Genomic DNA, 22,495 nt, shown 5'->3' with positions numbered 1-22,495 from the left:
CGCCCCGTTCTGGGGGGACCCGCGCCACCGCCCCTTCTCACGTCCGCCCGGGGGGACCGGGTGGGTCCCCTCTAACGGGAGAAGCTAGGTGGGAGCGGGGCCGAAGTGAGGACAAGGAGGCTTGGCGGGCGGGTGGCGGCGCGACTACTCACCCCGCCGAGTCCCCCACCTCCAGTCCGGGACCCCACAGCTCCTGAAGCCGCCGTCACCGCTTTACCTTCCCCAGCAGCGGCGACAACTAATCGAAACCTTCAACCCCGCCCTCTCGCTCAGGCGAACGCGCAGCCTAATTTGCTAACTTCCCCGCCCCAACCATCCCCTTCAGACCAATGGGAAAGCGCCTCAGACTCTGTCAGGTCCCGCCTCCCCCGCCCACTTCTGGTAGGAACCAATGAGGCGAGAGCGTTCGTCCTCCGGCTCGGGCTCGCGCGCCCCACCCGCGCCGCTCGTGCTCTGGTCCCCGAAGCAGAAGACTGCTGGTTTCTTGTATAAGCTCGCCTGCACGCGTACGCGCGCGCCGCGCCTCCTCGCGCGCCAGGTTTGGTTGCCCCGCCAGGCCCTAGCAACCTGGGCTGGGCGGCTGGGAGGGGCGGGGCCCGAGCCGCTAGCTGTCGAAGGGGGGGGGTTGGAGGGGAAGATCGTGACTGGGAAAGGGGTGGCTGCGGGGGTGGGGGGCTGAGGAGGCCCGGGAATCCGCCTGTCACTGCGGGGGAAAAAAGGGGGAATCCTGCCTGCGGCGCAGTTATCCTAGCCTCTCTCCCTAGAGACACGTGCGGGGGAGGGGGTCGGAGAAGAGCGGGTAGAACACATTTGGGGCGGAAGCCGAGGCACTGCTTGGAAATAAAGGATGGAGGACGGTTTATCTCTGTTGTTGGTAAAAATGATATCGAAGTCCATAGCGGCTGATGGCCAACTGTTGCAGCTGCCCGTGCGCGCGCGGGCACACACACACACACACACACACACAGGTACACATTCATCCATCAGCCTGTCATCCCTTGGGTGATTTAGGTGCAAAGAACTAGTAGCCTGAGGATTCCTTACGCAGCAGCTGAACGCATGCAAACGGCTGTTGCAGCACCGGCAGGAGCAGCAACCCACAGTTCTGCTTCAGTCCAATGCTCAGCCACACAAGATTCCCCAGCTGGCGTGAAAGCAATGAAGTCATCGCTCAACCAGTAGAAATGTAAAGATCTTAATACCTACTATGGATCAGGTTGCTAGTGAGGATGAAGAGGTGATGAAATGGAAGGAGATATATTTCCAATGCCACTTTTTGAGAACTAAGAAAAAGGATATTTTTAAAGACATCGAAGCCCAATCATGTAAAGTGCATAATAATTTCCACTTAAAAAAGCAAACAGGAAAAATAGATTTTTTTTTTCTGGCTTATAGGAAAAGCACAGAAAATAAGCAGGGTATGAGATCATAGCAGCCACCAAATTAGAAATATGCAGTACTGTACTGTAATGGGAACTAGATATCTTGGATAAAATCCACTTAATCTATTCCTGTTGTGAATCTGGTAACAATATGTAACAAAATGCTGGTTGGGGCCATTCAGTGCCAAATCAGTAGGGTTTTCTTTTTCATACTATGTTGAATATGTGACGAGGAAATGAATGTGCCTACTTTCTCTAGCTTCTCAGGAAGCATATTAGAAAATTTTACAGGTAGGAACAGTGAATTAGCACTGAGGGAAAAATGGAGTCAGAGGCAGCAGCAGAGAGCTTTGCAGAGTCTCCTGCCTCCTCCAGATGCAAAGTAACAGTTGCTGTGACCTCAAGTTTCACCCACATGGAGCTAGAATTCCTGAGGCAATCACTCCATTTTCAACCTTGTATGTTAGTGCTTTTGTCCCAGGAATTGTAGCAGCATTACTTTGAGTCAAATGAAGAATCTATACAAATGAATCTGTGTAGATTCAGAACAAGACAAGGAAAAACCAGTAACAAACTATACCATGATATAGGTTCAATTTAGTTTTAAGTGCTAATATAAGATGCTTTATAATGTGCCATCTCATGTATACAAATGTGACCTTCCACTTAGGGACCTTTGCTTTGATCTCATTTTGAGAAGCGGTGAGAGGATTGTTAGAGCCACATCCAGTTCAGTTCATTGTAATTTTGATCAAAAGAATCTATTTTCTACATTAGTAAGAGTTAAAACGCACCATGCTGCCATTTAACTGAGCTCTTTTCTTATAGAGAAAGAACACTAATACTTACCACTGAATGAATGCCTGCTATGTGCCAAGAACTTTGCATACATTTAGAGCTGCCAGATAAAATACAGGAGGCCTGTTAAATTTGAATTTCAGATAAACAATGAATAATTTTTTAGTATAAGTATGTATTTTTATCCTGGATACATGTAGGACAAGGGAAAAAAATTTTTTTTGAAATGTCCCCCTAGGCCCAGACCTCATAATGCAATCAAGATCTAGGAGAAAAGCTTAAAAACCAAATCAATGCACAAATTTGTAGTGTTTGAGAAAGAGGTGTGCATACTTATACTAAAAATGATTTGCTGTTTATCTGAAATTCAAATGTAACTGGGCATCCTCTATTTTTATTTGCTAAATCAGGCAAACCTACATAGATTTTGTTTGGTGGGGGGGGCACACGTGCAGCATATGGAAGTTCCCAGGCTAGGGGTCAAATGAGAGCTGCAGCTGCCGGCCTACACCACAGCCACTGCAACACCAGATCCTTAACCCATTGAGCAAGGCCAGGGATCAAACCCACATCTTCATGGATACTAGTCGGGTTTGTTACCCCTGAGCCACGATAGGAACTCCCCTTACGTAGATTATATGTGAGCCTCATGATTCTCTGCAAGATTCTCTGACAGGTCACCTTTTTCTGGATGCAAAAACAGCTTCAGAGCCTCGCCAGCATCTATTCCTTCTTCCTTCTAATAGAACTGCAACTGTGTTCAGGTATCCGAATTTCCAGGGCAGTGGGTGCTTATTACTTTTAGTCAATCAATGTGTGGCTGGCCCAATTAGACTAAAGGAAAGGACTTAACAGCCTGTGGTTTGAGAGAGAGTTTTTCCCTGTCTATCCTGCTGGCTGAATAAGGAAGCAAGTATCCCAGTTGCTACTGGCAGCCATTTTATAACCAGGAGGAAAATCAACCTTAGGTCAAAGCCTATACACTAAGTAAGGCAGAGTTTAAAAATAGAAAGATAAAACAAAACAAACAAACAAACGAAAAAAACCTGCATTATTTTTGTTGGTGGGGGGTTGGGGCTGTGCCTTCAGCATGCAGAAGTTCCTGGGGCCACGGATTGATCAAACCCATGCCACAGTAGTGACAACACCAGACCCTTAACCTGCTGAGCCACGAGGGAACCCCAAAACCTGGGTTCTTGATGGCACCATTGTCTTATTTAATGAAACAAATTCTGCCTTTTTCTTGTACTTAAGACAGGTTTAAGTTGCTATTAGATGCCTCAGAAGCATCCTGCTACAGAGTCCATGTGTGCTACTTATTATGGGTCTCAGTAATAAATAAACAAGTGGTCATCAAAACGTTAGATATTTTTATCCGGGACATATGTGGGACAAGGCTAGAAGACTAAATAAGCCTCCTAATCATGGTCAAAAAGCATTTATGAAAGGCCCATCTGGGCTTAGACCTCATAATGCAATCAAGATCTAAAAGAAAAACTTAAGAATCAAATCAATGTGGAAATTGCTTGTTGGAAGAGGTCAGCATTAGTTATTCGTCGGCCCTACTCAGAGCTTAAATCAGAGTGTCAGATCCTCCACGCTTTCATTTAAAGGTCGTACCACTTAGGGACTTCCTGTGTGGCTCGCAGCATATCTACTCGGCGTTGCTTCTACAGTGGCGGTGGCTCAGCCTCTGGCTGGGGAACATCCATATGCTGCAGGTGCGGTCAATGGTTATACAGAAATAAATAATAAAGTTCATACAATTTAGGAAAACGTCATTCCGGAAATGCGAGTCCAGTACCTCACTTGAAACTATGAAAACCTCAATTCCTGTTCTCCAGGCACTAAATGTAACCATCAAGAGGGTAGAGAGAAAAGAAACCTCAGCCTCCAAAGACCCAAGAGGGAAAACCACACCAGAACGGAATGCCATATGACAGGGGATGGCGGCAAGGCAGCCCAGCTTTTAATGGCTAAAACCATAACCTTGGGAGCCAGATTGCCTGTGATCAAATGCCAGCTCTAGTTATGTCCTTGGGCACATTGCTTGACTTCTCTGTGCCCCAGTTTCCTCCCCCATAAAGCGATGGATGATGATGATGAGAGCACTCAGCCTGTGCGAATGACGGAACTGCTTTGCAGAGTACCTGGCCCAGCGTGAGGACCTCATAAGCATTTGCTGTTGTTGAGCAGGCTCCGTTCTGTGGGATATCAACTGGAAGCAGTTGCTTTTTCTTCAATCACTACTTTGAATCCCGTTTTTACAGCAAATTTGCCTTGTGTATCCCTTCACATTTTGGACAGTTTTTCTGACTCTTAGGTCTTTGTCCGCTGTTAAGTATCAGTCTAGTGTAAAATGCAAATGTCGTGGTTTGATTTAAATCCCATCCCCCTCCCCCTTTCTCCATCACCATCACACCCTTCCAGGCTGGGGCTCCCTGCACTCGAAGTGACCAGCGGGTGTAGTCAGCCCTTTTTCACATCTATTCCAGTTCCTCGAGGGTGTGGTCAGTTTCCCACTGGCCCTAATGCCCCTGACCACTGGGGTTCATTGGAGGTAGAGGGGAGAAGGAACCAGCGGCTCTTCTTTTTTCTTGTTTTTTTGCTTTTTAGGGCTGCACTAGCAGCATGTGGAAGTTTCCAGGCTAGGAGTCCAATTGGAGCTACAGCTGCTGGCCTACACCACAGCCACAGCAACACGGGATCCGAGCCACATCTGCGACCTACATCACAGCTCGCAGCAATGCTGGACCCTTAACCCACTCAGTGAGGCCAGGGATCGAACCCACAACCTCATGGTTCCTAGTCGGATTCGTTTCTGCTGCGCCACGACGGGAACTCTGCAGCTCTTAACAGCCCATGAATATTGTCCCCTGCTTTCCTCACATCCCCCCACCCCCCCATCTTGGCTGTCCTTTACCTCTGTCTAGAGGGCATCTGAATGACAGGTATAAATCCTCCTTCCAGCCTCTAGCTGTCACTTCCCTGTCAGAAGTCCTCCTCGGCAGGAGCAGCAGGAGAAAAATCTCTCTCAAAATACTGTCATCCATGTGTCAATAATACACAGAAAACAAGCCAGAATTTCCCAAAGTCAACTCAATAATTTAGAGTTTCAGTAACTCAAAGAACCACTCCAGCATCCCGAAAGAATGTTGCCATGTTTATGCCTAGGTGTGAATAATGGTTCCAGTGGTTTGAACAGTGTGTGATCTTGGGCAAGGTGCCCTCTCAGGGTCTCAGTCTCATCTGCAGTAGGGTAGTAATCACGGGTTGTCCATGAAGATGAACAGAGTTAGATGAATTAGTTCATGTAAAGTGTTTAAAGCCATGCTGACACAAAGAAGCTGATCAATAAATGCTAGATGCTATTATTATACACCAGACACTGTATAGACATCACCTCTTTCAACGCTCACACTAACCCTATGAGTGATGTCTCAGTTTAGGTTTCCCCAAAAGCAGACCTTGACACAAGGATTCAAGTGTACATAGTTCTGAGAGTTGATCCCAAGAAACACCAGAAGGTGAGTGGGACAGAGAAGAGAATGAAGCCAATAATATGTGTGTTATCAAGCCAGTTACTTCTATAGGCAACTAGAGCTCAGGGGATTTGCTGGGGAGCGTTTTTGGAAAGCATACAGAAGCTTCTCCTCTCCCAGAAAAGGAGAAGCTGGGGGATTTCTCCACCTTATGGAAACTTCTTCTTGGCATGGACACTCCGGCATTTCCAATGCTCCCTACGTGCAGGTGGAGTGCGCTCTCACAGCCTGGGAAAGAAGCCTAGGGCAGGAAGTCCCAGGTGATCACAAAAGGTCGGCTCTGGCAGGTGGAGGTGAGTGCCTCAGAGATACTGCTGGGGCAACAAGAGTATGTCCCTCAACTAAGAATAATATTATGCCCATTTTGCAACACAGAACATGTATTTTACAGAATTGGAACCATCTTTGGAAATGTTTTCCAACCACAGGCTGGCAGCATAAATAGGAGTGAATAGGATGGACTCCGCATTTGAGGAGGAATCTTCTTGGAGAAATTTAACCCTTCAAGGAGGGAGGAAGCCTCAAAGTTAGCTATTTTAAGGATCCTCCGAGATAACAATTACGTTTAGCCTCCCCCCACCCTTCTTCCTTGCCCCATTTTCAAAGCCTTGGGGTTGAAAATGGATTCCCTGGTCGACTTTAGCATGCCCAGATCATCTGAGATCGGCGGTATCCAAGGAGCTGGAGTGTGACAGCGCTAATAGATGCTGTTACTGATGTAGAAGAGCTCTTCATTTCAAGAGGAATAGCTAATAAGATAATGGAGATGTGCTGTCTTTGGCTTTGAAAGAAGTGAAACAGCCAATTTTATAGATAGCAGCGGGCAAATCACAGGGAGAATTGGGGCACAAAATGGAGAGTAAGCTTAGCATCTTTCCACCTAGCCTAAATAAGGTCATGGTCGTGAAACCCCCTGACCTGATGATTTTAGGGCACTCTTCCACATCCAGTTTCCCTTGCTCCCCAACACAATGCACAATAAATTATGAGAGAGACCTAAAGCCAGAAGGGTATGTTAGAAATACGTGCTGGCTCACATACCTGTTTCTACGGAACATTCATAATTTTACATACGTTTTCAATAGCAATAAATTAATTGCTCACATGTTAATGTCTTGATCCAGATGAAACAATATCTCCCTAGCTAAACAGCAGTCTATTGATCTTTCTTTAGAAATAATATTTGGAGTTCCCATCGTGCCTCAGTGGAAACAAACATGACTAGGAACCAGGAGGAAGCAGGTTTGGTCCCTGGCCTGGCTGTGGTGTAGGTCACAGACACGTCTCAGATCCTGCGTGGCTGTGGTTGTGTGGTTAAGGATCTGGCGTTGCCGTGAGCTGTGGTGTAGGTCGCAGAGGCAGCTCAGATCTGGTGTGGCTGTGGCTGTGGTGTAGGCCGGCGGCTACAGCTCCGATTCGACCTCTAGCCTGGGAACCTCTATATGCCGCAGGTGCAGCTCCAAGAAGATGAAACAAAAAAACCAAACAAAAGCAAATGAAAATAATATGAATCAATGTTTATTGTGTACTTACTATGCCCCAGGCATTGTGCTGAACATTTTACATGGTTTATCTCATTTAACCCTTTCAATACCCCCTCTGAAATCACGTAGTGGTTTTAAGATATCCCCGCAAAAATGTCCCCTTTCTACTCCCTTCGAAAGGTAGAGCTAAATTTCCCTCCCCTTGAGAGTGGGCTACACGTAATGACTCACTTCTAACAAATAAAACATGGCAGAAATGGTGGTCACAGATGGTCGTGACCTGCGACTAGGTCCTCAAAGGAGCTATGGCTTCCTCCTTGTTCTCTAAGATCACCCACTATGGCAGAAGCAGCCACACGGTGTGAGGACAATCTCGACATCCTCACGGAGAGATCACAGGCTGAGGAACGGAAGCCTCCCGTCAACAGCCAGCAAGGACCTACCACGAGCCACGGGCGTGCACCATCTTGGAGGCTGATCCTCTCACCCCCGTCAAGCCTTCAGGTGACTGCCGCCCTGGGTGACGTCCTGACTGCTACCTCATGAGAGAGCTTGAGCCCCATCCACCCAGCTAAGCCACTCCTGAATTCCTGAGCCGCAGGAACAAAGAGTTTGTGGTTGTAAGCCACTAAGTTGGGGTGATTTGTTATAAAGCAATGGTAACGAATGCAAGTGGACCCAATCTGCCCTTTACAGACACAGTTTTAAGAACATGCCTAAGGTGACGCAGGCAGCAGGCGGTGGAACCAGGATGCAGACCCAGTTGATTGGCTCCAGAAGTCTAATCCTTAACCACTAAGCTATACCCTCTCAGTAAGAGAAACCATTTATGTAATGTTGCTATGTGCCAGGAACTGTCCTTACACTGAACTGTCTCATTTACTCCCACAATAGCTCTGCAAGGAAGACTTTTTTTCTGCCTTCCAGAGGCATCAAAGTAAAGTGACTGTCTTCTTATAGGAATCAAATGATAATGATGTGCCTGAAAGTATATGAGTGAGGCAGCAGTGTTGCCCATTTCATTTTTGTCTCTGCCTCCTTGATTAGCTCAAGTGTGAGGTGACGTGATAAGCACCTTACTAATATTCTTCCCTCAAAGGGCTGTGGAAGTTTAAAATGACCCCAAAGGATGCCCTTCCCTTGAATACACGCAGGTAGACTGAGATGTAATATATAATATGTATTATCTTATCTCACGATTTTAATTAAAACTGGAAAAATTAAAAACACACACAGCATTTAATTTGTAAAGGAAACAAATGAAGTCTACAGTGTCTAAGTACTACAAAGTAATAAAATGGCTGTGCCTTTCCTTTTCTAGGTTAAATATCAGACCTGATTTAATGCAATTTTACAGACCTTTTTATAAGGAACCTTGGAATTCTGGGCTAGTTATATAAAAACACACACAATGGAAAACATTGATCTTGCTTCTTCTCAAATCCATAAGATAATTCTTGCTCTTTAAAAAAATGTTCTGATATAATAATGAGTCATTAGCATAACATTGGTCTTGTGTGTACATTCTTATTTGGCATTATACAACATAAAACAAAGCAGATTAGGACCATTACATAAGGAGTTACTGTCATTAAAAAAGTGGAAAAAATTTAGTTAGGTCTCAATTATCCAGTCTTGTCACCTATATTGATCAATGTATCATATTAGCGGCTTTGCATTGAAAATAAAGGTTATGTCTTACTCATTTTTGTTTTCCCAAAACCCTAGCTCAGGATCTGGTGCTCAGTAAGAGTTTGCCAAGTGAATCAGTCAATTAACAAACAGATCAATGACTTTCCACATCATTTTGTGCTGTATTGATACACAATAGTGGAAAATTAAGGATTCATTCACCTGAAGAATATGCCTTTTTTTTTTTTTTGCTTTTTTAGGGCTGCACCTGTGGCATATAGAAGCTCCTGGCCTAAGGGTTGATTGGAGCTATAGCTGCCAGTCTATGCCACAGCAACACTGGACTCACGCTGCTTCTGTGACTTATACCACAGCTCATGGCCAACACCAGATCCTTAACCCACTGAGTGAGGCCAGGGATCAAACCCGCATCCTCATGGATACTATTCGGGTTCATTTCCTCTAAGCCACAATGGGAACTCCAAAATATGCATTTTTAAAAAAGAAGAAGCAAGACACCTATAGTCAATTAAACTTTGACAAAGGAGGCAAGAACATAAAATGGGAAAAAGACAATCTTTTCAGCAAGCACTGCTGGGAAACCTGGACAGCTGCATGCAAGTCAATGAAACTGGAACACACCCTCACACCATGCACGAAAATAAACTCAAAATGGCTTAAAGACTTAACTACAAGACAAGACAGCATCAAACTCCTAGAAGAGAACACAGGCAAAACATTCTCTGACATCAACCTTATGAGTATTTTCTCAGGTCAGTCTCCCAAAGCAACAGAAATAAAAGCAAAAATAAACCAGTGGGACCTAATCAAACTGACAAGCTTTTGCACAGCAAAGGAAACCAAAAAAAAAAAAACCCAAAAAACAAAAAGACAGCTTACAGAATGGGAGAAAATAGTTTCAAATGATGCAACAGACAAAGGCTTAATCTCTAGAATATACAAGCAACTTATACAACTCAACAGCAAAAAAGCCAACAACCCAATGGAAAAATGGGCAGAAGACCTGAATAGACATTTTTCCAAGGAAGATGTACAGATGGCCAACAAGTACATGAAACAATGCTCAACATCCCTGATTATTAGAGAAGTGCAAATCAAAACTACCACGAGATACCACCTCACACCAGTCAGAATGGCCATCATTAATAAGTCCACAAATAACAAACGCTGGAGGGGGTGTGGAGAAAAGGGAACCCTCTTGCACTCTTGGTGGGAATGTAAGCTGGTACAACCACTATGGAGAACAGTGTGGAGGTACCTTAGAAAACTATACATAGAACTACCATATGACCCAGTAATCCCATTCTTGGGCATATATCCGGACAAAACTTTCCTTAAAAAAGACACATGCACCCGCATATTCATTGCAGCACTATTCACAATAGCCAAGACATGGAAACAACCCAAATGTCCATCCACAGATGACTGGATTAGGAAGATGTGGTATATATACACAATGGAATACTACTCAGCCATAAAAAAATAATGAAATAATGCCATTTGCAGCAACATGGATGGAACTACAGACTCTCATACTGAGTGAAATAAGTCAGAAAGAGAAAGACAAATACCGTATTATATCACTTATATCTGGAATCTAATATAAGGCACAAATAAACCTTTCCACAGAAAAGAAAATCATGGACTTGGAGAAAATAGACTTGTGGTTGCCAAGGGGGAGGGGGAGGGAGTGGGGTGGATTGGGAATTTGGGGTTAATGGATGCAAACTATTGCCTTTGGAATGGATTAGCAATGAGTTCCTGCTGTGCAGCACAGGGAACTGTGTCTAGTCACCTATGATGGAGCATGATAATGTGAGAAAATAGAACGTGTACATGTATGTGTAACTGGGTCACCATGCTGTACAGTAGAAAAAAAAATAGTATTGGGGAGATAATTAAAAAATTAAATTAAATTAAAATAACAGAAAAAAAAATAAAAAGGAAGAAGCAAAGAAAGATGAACACAAATGGATAGGTAAATTGAGGCTATACCATTTGGAGGAGGCAGGTTGGGATAAGATACGGAAGCTGGAGTTCCCGTCGTGGCGCAGTGGTTGATGAATCCAACTGGGAACCATGAGGTTGCAGGTTCGATCCCTGCCCTCGCTCAGTGGGTTAACGATCCGGCGTTGCCATGAGCTGTGGTGTAGGTTGCAGACGCGGCTCGGATCCTGCGTTGCTGTGGCTCTGGCATAGGCTGGCAGCTACAGCTCCGATTCAACCCCTAGCCTGGGAACCTCCATATGCCGTGGGAGCGGCCCAAGAAATAGCAAAAAGACAAAAAAAAGATACGGAAACTGTGGAGGGAAATTGATCTACCTGAACAATTGACTGGAGTCTTGGTTTCATTTCTCCAAAATAAATTCTTGGAGTTCCTGCCGTGGCTCAGCAGAAATAAATCCAACTAGAAATCATAAGGTTGAGGGTTCGATCCCTGGCCTCCCTCAGTGGGCTAAGGATCCAGTGTTGCCGTGAGCTGTGGTGTAGGTCACAGATGTGGCTTGGATCTGGTGTTGCTGTGGCTCCGGTGTAGGCCAGTGGCTGTAGCTCTGATTAGACCCCTAGCCTGGGAACCTCCATATGCCTCAGGTGCAGCCCTAAAAAGTAACACCCCCCACCAAAAAGAAATTCTTGACCAGATTTATAGATAAAAATTCAATATGGCTTCCAACATACTTAAGGAAATGAAAAGGTATAATGCTATTTTATTTCTCAGTCAGCCTTTTCACTATCAAGGAACACAACTATTCAGTTCCATATGTATAAGGTTTTATTACATTCTCAGGTGAAGGCAAAGATACAATCTGAATCACATTAAATAATATGCATCACAGAGCACAAGCTTTACAAAGTTTATTTCCCCAGCAGTTTCTTCACTAAATTCTCAGAGATTTCATTTTAATATGAAGACAAAGATCAAGTCTGCCTGATTTCCTATATTTGTCAAATATAATTTTTACAAGATAGACTGAAATAAGAAAACTATCCACATTTTTAAACAGAACGCAAAATATGCTACTCTGGAAGTTCCCACTTTGGTGCAATGGGATTGGAGGCATCTCTGAAGCGCCAGGATGCAAGTTCAATCCCTGGCCAGTCTCAGTGGGTTAAAGGATCCCTGGATGTCCTTGCTGCAGCTGCACTGTCAGTTGCAATTGCAGCTCAGATCTGATCCCTGACCTGGGAAATCCATATGTGGGCGGGTGGGGCAGGGTGGGGAAACAAAAAACAAACAAAAAAAACTCGTCTATTGATAACTCTAAGTTACTTTTAACTGTATAAAAAAACGAAGGTGGACTGACAGACGGATGAATGGATAGATATGTGATGTATGTGCATATAAGTAAATAGGGTAAAATGTAAATTGTAGAATCTGGGTGGGGGATGTTCGCTGTGCAATTCTTTCAACTTTTAGTATCTTGAAAACTAATTTCAATGTTAGGGAAAATGCTACTTTGATGGAAATATTCATGTTGCTTTATGATTTCAAATTCAGGACTTCACACAAAGTCAAGTCATGACCAAAACATTGCCAGCCTCAGTATTCCAACCTAACTAGCACCAGGTACACACACACACACACACACACACACACACACACACACACACACGACATGTATCATTAACTTTCACTGCCATGATAATCCCAAAATAGAGACCACTTATTATTCTGCACGTCTGGAAGATTTTTCACTGAATCCACCCACCAAAGACCTTTCCAAAAATTGACTTAAAGCTACTCCAGGTGGAGTTCCCATCGTGGCGCAGCAGAAATGAGTCCGACTAGGAACCATGAGGTTGCGGGTTCGATCCCTGGCCTCGCTCAGTGGGTTAAGGATCCAGTGTTGCCATGAGCTGTGGTGTAGGCCACCGACGCAGTTGGATCTGGCATTGCTGTGGCTGTGGTGTAGGCTGGCAGCTACAGCTCCGTTTAGACCCCTAGCCTGGGAACCTCCATATGCCACAGATGTGGCCCTAAATAGACAAAAAAGACAAAAAAAAAAAAAAAAAAAAAAAAAAAAGCTACCCCAGGCAATATATATATTTTTCTCATTTATTTGATTTCTTATATTTAGAGCTATGCCTAGCTGTGCATTATTCTCTTCTCCAACTAGAAATAAGAATTATATAGAAGAATGAACCTACCTGAACACACACCTAGCCTAGAAAGATGCTCAGTGGGTGCCTTCAGTGGACTGTAAAGACATCTTCCACACATACATCAAAGAATGTTGGTTTTCGAGATATTATAGCTACTAAGCTTAGAGGGGATAGTTGGAAAAAATGATCAAAGACAAATAGAAAAATCCTTTTTTTTTTTTTGCCTACACCACAGCCACAGCAACGCGGGATCTGAGCTGCATCGGCGACCTACACCACAGCTCACGGCAACACCAGATCCTTAACCCAATGAGCAAGGCCAGGGATCGAACCTGCAACCTCATGGTTCCTAGTCGGACTCATTTCTGCTGCGCCACGATGGGAACTCCAGAAAAATCTTTAAACTTGCAAAACTGGGGCATAGGGGAGGTCACAAGTATCCCAGTGGCAAACTGGATTTTCCAAAGATGGCTACTACAATATCTCTCATTCCACATATCCTTCTCACGATGCCATTCGGACACCCCTCTGTTGGCTGGCTTGTGACTGTGGTGAAAGGGATATTATATGATTTCCACGGCTAGGCTATAAAAGGCAATAAATATAGCTTCCACTTGGTTCTCTGGGGTGCTCATTCTTGTTATCCAGCCACTCTGTTGTGAGGAGGCCCAAGCCACCCTATAGAGAGGTTGCTATGGAGAAGAACCAAGGGCCATCCCAACTTAACCATGGACATGAGTGAGTCACATTTGAGAGTGTACCCTCCAACCCTAGAAGAGCCACCCCAGCTGATGCACCCTAAACCCTGCTCAATTTGAGATTCGTGATCAAAGTAAGCAATTAGAGTCCACTGCATTTGGGGGTAGTTTGTTATGCAGCAACAGTTGACTGACATATTGCCTAAGATAAAACCCATGTGACTCTACACATACTGCCTTCCAAAATTAAGAAAACAACTATATTGCTGAGCTAGCAAGAGAGAGATTTTGCAGCTACTTGACATCCATCAATAATCCAACTATCTGGAGTTCCCTGGCAGCTTAATGTTAAGGACTTGGCATTGTCACTGATATGACCTGAGTTCCATCCCTGGCCCAGGAACTTCTGCATGCCACTCCAACTATTTCACTTAAACCAATTTTTGTTAGTCTCTCACATATGAAAGCTTTTTTCCTGAAAACTGCTAGAAAGTGGCCAGGTTGGTTTGCGTTCATCTAACAAAGATTAATGAGAGCTTATAATATAGAAGATGGTATACTTATCACAGTGGGGATTCACAAAAGGAGGAGCCAATCAACATAAGCTATATCTTCCTTATTATTTCTCTTCCAAACTACTAATAAACATGGATATAATAAAAAGTCATCATGAGAAAAAGAAAAAATCTGTTACTTTACTGATTCATAAGCTTACCTAGCAATCAACTCCTGAAAATACTGCATAGACTAACCAAATAAAACAGAACCTAAATTAATTTTCTTACTAATCAATTTTATTAATGTAAAAGACATAACTTCAAGACTCTGTGGATAGGAGATTTCGATGTGTTTTGTTGTCTATTTATTGGTTTCCAAGCAAAAGAGTATCTAACTAAACCTACCAATTAAATGGTTGCAATATCTCTGCCTCCTTTGGAAACTTTATGTATAATAAACACATATACACAAGGCAAGCTCAAGGAATAGTGTTCATTTTAGGGACCCCAGCCTCTCCTTCTGCTCCTTTTTCCAGCCTCCACATCATCTAAATTTCAACACACACACACACACACACACACACACACACACACACACACGTATATACATTCTTTTTTCCCATTAGGTTATTACAGAACATTAAGTAGAGCTCCCTGCGCTACACAGTAGGTCCTTGTTAGTTACCTATTTTAAATATAGTCGTGTGTATGCGTTGAGTGTGGCATTTCTTTGGGAGGCAAGGAAAATGTTCTGGAATTCAATAGTGATGATCAATACACAACTGTGTGAATATACCCAAAACCACTGACTCATACGATTTAAAAGGTGAACATCCTGGAATGTGAATTACTGTATATTTCAATAAAGTTGTTATTGAAAAAGCCAGTGAGACAAGCAGGAGAGGCATTTCGTAGAGCTGGTACTAGCACTTTGCAGGGCCTAGAAATTCACCTTCATTCATTTATACCAGAGTTTCTCAACCCCAGCACTACTGAGGTTTTAGACTAGATCCTACTTTGTTGTGGGGCTGCCCTGGGCACTGTAGGATATTTAGCAGCACCCCTGGCCTCTACCCACTCATTGCCAATAGGACCCTCTCCCCAGGCGTGACAGCCAAAAATGCCTCCAGACAAGACAGCCACTGCCCAGTGTCCGCTGGAGCACAAAATCACCCCTGCCTGAGAACCGCAAACTTGAACATAAAGTTGGCCCTGCCTTTATGATAAGGAAGCTTTTCCTTAAAAACAATCTGATTGCCTGGCTTGGAGACAATTACCTTCTGTTCTTCTCTCAGTAGAGGTTGCAAATAAGTGGTTAAATTTTTATAACAACTTTTCAGGTGCCTAAATCCTTGGTTTATTGATGACCTTCAACCTTCTGCCTGTTTACTTTTTGCAACTTTTCTTCATCTGTCCCATTTTTCAAGTCAAATTCTTTTTACAACTATCCAATTGACTTTTATCCATTTTTTAAGAGTTACTTTTATTTATTTATTTGTTTTTGTCTTTTTAGGGCCGCACCCTCTGGCACATAGAAGTTCCCAGGCTAGGGGTCGAACTGGAGCTGGAGCTGCCGGCCTACCCCACAGCCACAGCAACGCGGGATCCGAGCCACGTCTGCGACCTACACCACGGCTCACGACAACACCAGATCCTTAACCCACTGATCGAGGCCAGGGATCAAACCCCAGTCCTCATGGATACTGGTTGAGTTGGTTACTGCTGAGCCATGATGGGAACCCCAGGGTTACTTTTAAAATGAGAAGTCAAAATGAAACAATGTTTGTCTCCATCAGATCCAAGCAGGAAAACGAAATCCACTTTAGATATACTTAAGAGAAAAAAATAACTGGAAGGAATTACTAACAAAAGAGTTGGAAGGGTGGGAGATGTGAAGGGGAGATGAGGGTACCCAGAGATTACTGGTTCAGGGAGCCTTACCACTCATGGGACTGGAAAGCAGAAGGGCGAATAGGGTTCCCCTGAACCTAGAAGGGCTGTGCTGCTGGGCTGCTGGAGTTCTAAACACTGTAGCATCTGTATTCTCATTGATATTGCTAGAACCCCAAGGTGACCCCAACAAAGGGGCTTCTTTATGACATGGGGAAACTCTGATAACTGTTCAGTGAAAAAAAAGCAAAACTTACATGATGATAATAACTGCAATTTTTTTTTTTTTTTGGTCTTTTCTAAGGCCCCACCAGCGGCATATGGAGGTTCCCAGGCTAGGGGTCTCATTGGAGCTGTAGCCGCCGGCCTACACCACAGCCACAGCAACTCGGGATCCAAGCTGCATCTGTGACCTATACCACAGGTCACAGCAACTCCAGATCCTTAACCCACTGAGCAAGTCCAGGGATTGAACCTGCAATAACCACTGAGCCTCAAGAGAAACTCCAATAATTGCCAATTTTGAGCAATTACTATGTGCAGACTTTTTTTTTTTTCTTTTTTCTTTTTTGTCTTTTTAGGGCTGCACCTCTGGCACATGGAGGTTCCCAGGCTAGGGGTCAAATCAGAGCTGTAGCCACCGGCCTACACCACAGCTCACGGAACTCGGGATCCTTAACTCACTGAGCGAGGCCAGGGATCGAACCTGCGTCCTCATGGATGCTAGTCAGATTCGTTTCCGCTGGCTGAGCCATGACGGACACTCCTTGTGCAGGCATTTTTACATACGTATCACGTGTAACAAGATAATTCTCATGGAAGCCTTATGGGGTAGGTATCGTCTCCACTTTACAAGTGAGAGAGTGGAGACTTTCCATTAACATGTGAGTTGATGAAGAAAAGGCTTTATCTCTCTTTTTCATTCTCATATTTCCAACTGCTACGTAGTAATTATTTTTTGAATGAATGAACGTTTCACCACTAAAAAGTGGTGGCAGAAACAGACTTCAAACCAGGTCTTTCTGCCTTCAGAGTTCATGTTCTTAATCAGAACACAGTGATGCCTCCCCTAAGGCCAGCATGGAGGAAAAATATACATATCAAAGAAGATTAGGGAAAATAAATATGTGCTAAAATGTTACTACTCTGATCAATGGGCTTATGGGTGATTTTCCCCCTGCTCTGCTACCCTTTTTGGACTATGCATTTTTTTTTTTTACAATAAATATAAGTTGCTTTTGTAATCAAGGTAACTAACTGAATTCACTTCTTATCTTAAAAATAAATTTTGGAGTGCCCATTGTGGCTCAGCAGGTTAAGAACCCGACATAATATCCATGAGGGTGCGAGTTCGACCCTTGGCCTTGGCCAAGGATCTGGCATTGCCGAGAGCTGTGGTGTAGGTCACAGACGCGGCTTGGATCTGCGTTGCTGTGGCTGTGGGGTAGGCTGGCAGCTGTAGCTCCGATCCAACCCCTAGCCTGGGAACCTCCCTATGCCGCGGGAGTGGCCCTACAAAGCAAACAAAAAGTGCTAACTTTCAGGAGTTGGTATGATCAAAACTATTTTCATAACATATTACTTGCCTTTTTCAATCTCAGTCTTTTAAATTTCCAGACACTAAAACATGTATTTTCGCAGGAGCGCCCTCATGGATACTAGTCGTGTTTGTTACCACTGAGCCACAAGGGGAACTCTCTCACAACAGATTCAGAGCAGAAGCAGATATGAGAATCTATGAGTCCTCTATTAAACTAAACAATAAAGACCTGAACCTGAAATACTCAGTTATATATTTTTAATATATGATGATATAAAACAAGCTCACCCTTTCAATTTTGCTTTGTATCACAGTTATATTTTATTAAAAATGTTACCTATGTTAAAAAGATAAGTGTTGAGGAGAGGCAGGCTTTGCTTTGTCCTGATGGCCATGGCATGTCAGCTGAAGGGTGCCATGGCAGATGGAAAGAACAGCCAAGGAAGAACAGAAAGGCCCTGGCCTCAGCCCAGCTTCAGTACCCAGCCACAGGTAGAGGAACCTGTTGGCCTGTGGACTGCAGTCTGTAGCTCGTCCTGCTGAATGAATCAGTACAGATTAAAACAGCAGTTTGAGTAGGTGTGCTTTTTGATTTCACACTCAAAATTCTTAGTTATCCATTTCTAGTTTGAGTATCACAACAGACACTTCGGTGCACCACGCCAAGCCCCCTTCAGTGAAGGGCTTGTTGCCCCAGCAGCTGGGAGTGCTGCTGGCAGGTAGCCTGGAGGAACTGGCCATTTAAGGAGATGCTTCAGCTGCAGCGAGGCACCCGGCCTTGGTGGCCAGCATCCAATGACTGGATACAAGGATGGATACAAGGTTATACATAGGCCTGACCATCCTAGTCTAATCCAGGACAAAGCTCCAGAACTTTCCGAGGTCGTGGTTAGGCCCATATTACACATGGGCTTTTCCCTCTGCCCAACCCAGCTTCCCACCCCTCCCTTTCACAGGGCTTGATGCCAAGGACACTTCCTAATAAACATCCAGTGCCCATCTCAGAGTCTGCTTCCAAGGGAACCCAACCTGTGATTTGTCTTTGATTCAGTAAAGAAAGGGCATCATTAGAGGAGGAAACGAGGAATGGAAGGGCATTTTTTTTTTTTTTTTTTTTTTTTTTTTAGGACTGCAACCATGGCATATGGAGGTTCCCAGGCTAGGGGTCGAATGAAAGCTACAGCTGCCGGCCTACACCGCAGCCATAGCAACACCAGATCTGAGCCATGTGTGCGACCTACATCACAGATCACGGTAAAGCCAGATCCTTAACCCACTGAGCAAGGCCAGGGATCGAACCTGTGTCCTCACGGACACTAGTCAGGTTTGTTCCTGCTGCGTCACAACAGCAACTCCCATGGAAGGGCATTTTATAACTTAGAAGCTATCGGTACAAATGGCTCGTCTTTCCATTGATGCCAAAAGCTCCGTTTTTCACTAGGCAACTCTGGCTAAGACAATGTCTAGAACATCACCGCTTTAGAGGACGCTGCCAAAGAAAGAGCCTTTCTAACCTGCATCTTCTCTAAACGAACGTAATCTAGTGCAAATACGTGGAGGCGAATGACCCTTCTGTGGCCCTCAAAACTTCTTCCTCAGGGGAGATGGACTGGCCGCAGTAATGTTCCCATTTCTCAACCATGTGCCTGCCCAGTCGCCCTAGGCTTTATTCAATTTGTCATCAAAAGGCATCTTTATAGCTCTTAAGATAAAATGCAAGGCCAGCCAGCATCGGATGATTCTTTTCAAACAGACTAAATGTCTACAATGGGGAGAGCCTGCTTCAGGGACAGGAACATAAAGCACTGCTGTTCTAGAACAGACTAGGGAAGAAGGAAGGTTACTGGAAGCATCAGCTGCTAGTGGTAGGAAAGGAAGCGGGTGGGCCATGGCTGGGTCCAGCTCAAGAAGGAAGAAGGTGTTGGGGGAGCATGCCCGACCCCACGAAGGGCTCTGCCTCAACTCCCAGCTGTCCCCGGCGCCCCAGGCCCGCTCCCCGCCCCCTCCATCAGCCCAGCCCTGACCACTTACCGGAATGTATGCCCTTGACACCTGGTAGTGGGGAAGAGACCACCTCCACTACCCTGCAGGAGGGGTGGGGAGAAGGGGGGGTTCCCTGGGGAGATGGATCCCTGGCCTTCCCGGTCAGAATCTTCAACACACTTCTTCACAGAAACACTGCTGTCACACAACCGTGTGTGGGCTCGAGGTCACTATGGCACTCTGGGAACACAGTTAATGTGTTGTTCTAGCCTGATGTGGGCCTTCGATCCACCTCTATAAACCTGTTTCTGAGAGAAAATGCCATCAATTTAAAAATAAACTTTGGGAGCAAAATATCTTTGTAAGTTTTCTAAGTTAATGTCTCTCTCCTCCTCTACCTCCTCGCCTTCCCCCTCCTCCTTATTTTTTTTTTAAATTTTTTAAATTTTTTTGGTCCCTTTAGGGCCGCACCCCCTGGCACATGAAGGTTCCCAGGCTAGGGGTCTAATCAGAGCTACAGTGCTGGTCTACACCACAGCCACAGCCATGCCAGATCCGAGCCGCGTCTGTGACCTATACCACAGCTCACGGCAACGCCAGATCCTTAACCCACTGAGCGAGGCCAGGGATCGAACCCGCACCCTCATGGTTCCTAGTCGGATTCATTTCCTCTGTGCCACGATGGGAACTCCCCCTCCTCCTCCTTTTTTCTCCCTCTCTTCTTCTTCATATACACACACACACACACACATATATGTATATATATATATCAAGTATTAATTAAAGCTTTGAACACTTAGAATTTTCTAAAAATGTAAGTTTCAGATAATCCCCATTAAGTCCCTTCATTCATTAACCTTCCATACATTTCTAGAAATACAACGCACAATAGAGGAAATGTGTGCACAGACCCACCCCTGCAGTAGTGCATTCAGATGACACACACTTCCCTTTGGCTGGCTCTGAGCTCTGTGGCTCACCCGCAGGGTGACCCTGAACAAGTCCCTTCCCTTCTTGCAAGTCTTGGTTTCCTCATGCTTGTATCTCCTTAGATCAGCTAGGACTCAAAACAGATCAGATTTCATTATCACCATGTGACTCCCACTGAAATAACTGCAACCAGACCTATATTTACTCAGCCCCTGAAAAGTTTCTTTGCCTCTATTTCAGATTAAATATGGTTCCAAAAGGTTTCTTTCGAAATGTCAAATTGGGGAAAAGAATTAGTCATAGTTAAACAATTTGAGGGAGCAATGGTGCCAAAGTGACACCATCTGGGAAATCCTTTGTCTATATTTAATGTTTCGTTTACTCCCTTTTTTTTTTTTAAACATTTTGAAAGCATCCAGTTGTGGTGGTATCTGTTACTCAGATACCCAAGTCATAAAAGTGTGCAAATCATGGGGAAAATCACACCCTCTTTCCAGATTTGTGCACTTTGTTTCCATTGTAACCCGCGTAAAAATCAGCACCCCACATAATCCAGTCCAGATATTGAATGCCATTCAAAGCAGCACAGCTCAGCCTCCAAAAGTAACTAACCTTCAGGAGAGTCCCTGAGATGGGGCCAAGGCAGGCCCAAGTTGCAACTCCCATAATACTTATGGGAGTTTTGCACTTCTTTTCACTTGCAGTATCTCTCCCATCATATAAGTGCCATGAATTTCTCAATCCCTCATTCTCCACTTAATAGTTTAAAAAAATCTCTCTATACCAACTGCCTACATGATGGCAACCAACCCCCAATCCCAGTTCAATCTTCTCTTCTCCCTACTAGCAGCTCTTGCTCCCTTTTCCCAAGTACTGTTAAATCAGTTGTGCATCATGCAATTCTCCAGCTCTTTCTCTTCATTACAAGGACAGCCTCGAAGTTTTTCACAGGAGGGTTATCATGGAAGGAACTGAGTTACACCAAAATTCATATATTGGAGCCCTGACCCCCAATGTAACTGTATGTGGAGGTAGGACTTTTACAGAGGTAATTCAGGTTAGATGAGGCCCTTAGGGGGGATTCGAATCCAATATGACTGGTGTCTTTTTAACAAAAGGAAAATTGCAATAACCTATATGGGAAAAAAGAATGGATATATTTATATGTATAACTGATTCACTCTGCTGTACACCTGAAACTAATACAACATTGTAAATCAACTAGACTCCCATAAAATTAAATTTAAAAAAAGAGGAAGAAACAGCAGGGGTGTACATGTAGAGAGGAAAGGCCATGTGAGGGACCAGGGAGAAGGTCGTCTCCTACAAGCCAAGGAGACAGGTTACATGAGAAACCAACCCTGTTGACACCTAGATCTTGGACTTTCCGGAACCACGAGAAAGTAAATTTCTGTTGCTTAAGTCACCCAGTCTGCGTTACTTTGTTACCGCAGCCCTAGAAAACTAATACGAAGGGCTTCTGGCAACAAACTGTCCTAGGCAAGTTTCCCTAAAAACTGTATGTTTGGAGTTCCCACTGTGGCACAATGGCATGGATCAGGGGCATCTCTGGAGCACTGTGACGCAGGTTCAATCCCCAGCCCAGTGCAGTGGGTTAAGGACCCGGTGTTACCACAGCTGTGGTGCAGGTCAAAACTGTGGCTCCAATCTGATCCCTGGCCCAGGAACTCCATATGCCACAGAGCGACAAAAAAATAAAAACAAAACCAAAAAAACTGTATGTTCACATGGACACACTATTTTTGTTCGCTTGTTTGTTTTAGAGTTCACGGCATATGGAGGTTTCCAGGCTAGGGGTCGAAATGGAGCTGTAGCTGCCAGCCTGTGCCACAGCCACAACCACAGCCACGCAGGATCTGAGACGTGTCTGTGACCTACACCACAGCTTCTGGCAAAGCTGGAACCTTAACCCACTGAGCGGGGCCAGGGATCAAACCTGTATCCTCATGGATGCTGGTGAGATTCATTTCCGC

General features: G+C 44.5%; 1 protein-coding gene across 12 annotated transcripts in view; it reads right to left on the bottom strand.

Moving 5' to 3' along the window:
- Positions 1-22,495, bottom strand: part of CDKL5 (cyclin dependent kinase like 5) — a 235,939-nt gene that overhangs the window by 208,626 nt on the left and 4,818 nt on the right. For 6 of the 12 annotated variants that reach the window (XM_085008643.1, XM_021080553.2, XM_085008644.1 and 3 more), the window contains exon 1: positions 153-215. The exons of 4 other annotated variants lie outside the window; for them this stretch is intronic. The gene's annotated coding sequence lies outside the window, so the exon portion shown is untranslated. Of the gene's footprint in view, positions 1-152; positions 216-22,495 lie in introns of those variants that run through there. 2 more of the 12 variants (XM_085008650.1, XM_021080551.2) reach the window with 1 other exon arrangement.

Source organism: Sus scrofa, chromosome X, assembly GCF_054392235.1.
Source record: "Sus scrofa isolate SSC_HxYL_T2T_F1_AM1 chromosome X, Sscrofa_HxYL_maternal_Yorkshire_Landrace_v2.0, whole genome shotgun sequence".
In the NCBI taxonomy this organism is placed as follows: domain Eukaryota; kingdom Metazoa; phylum Chordata; class Mammalia; order Artiodactyla; family Suidae; genus Sus; species Sus scrofa.
Note: the sequence above shows the minus strand (reverse complement) of the source record. Positions and strands in the feature narration are given on the sequence as shown.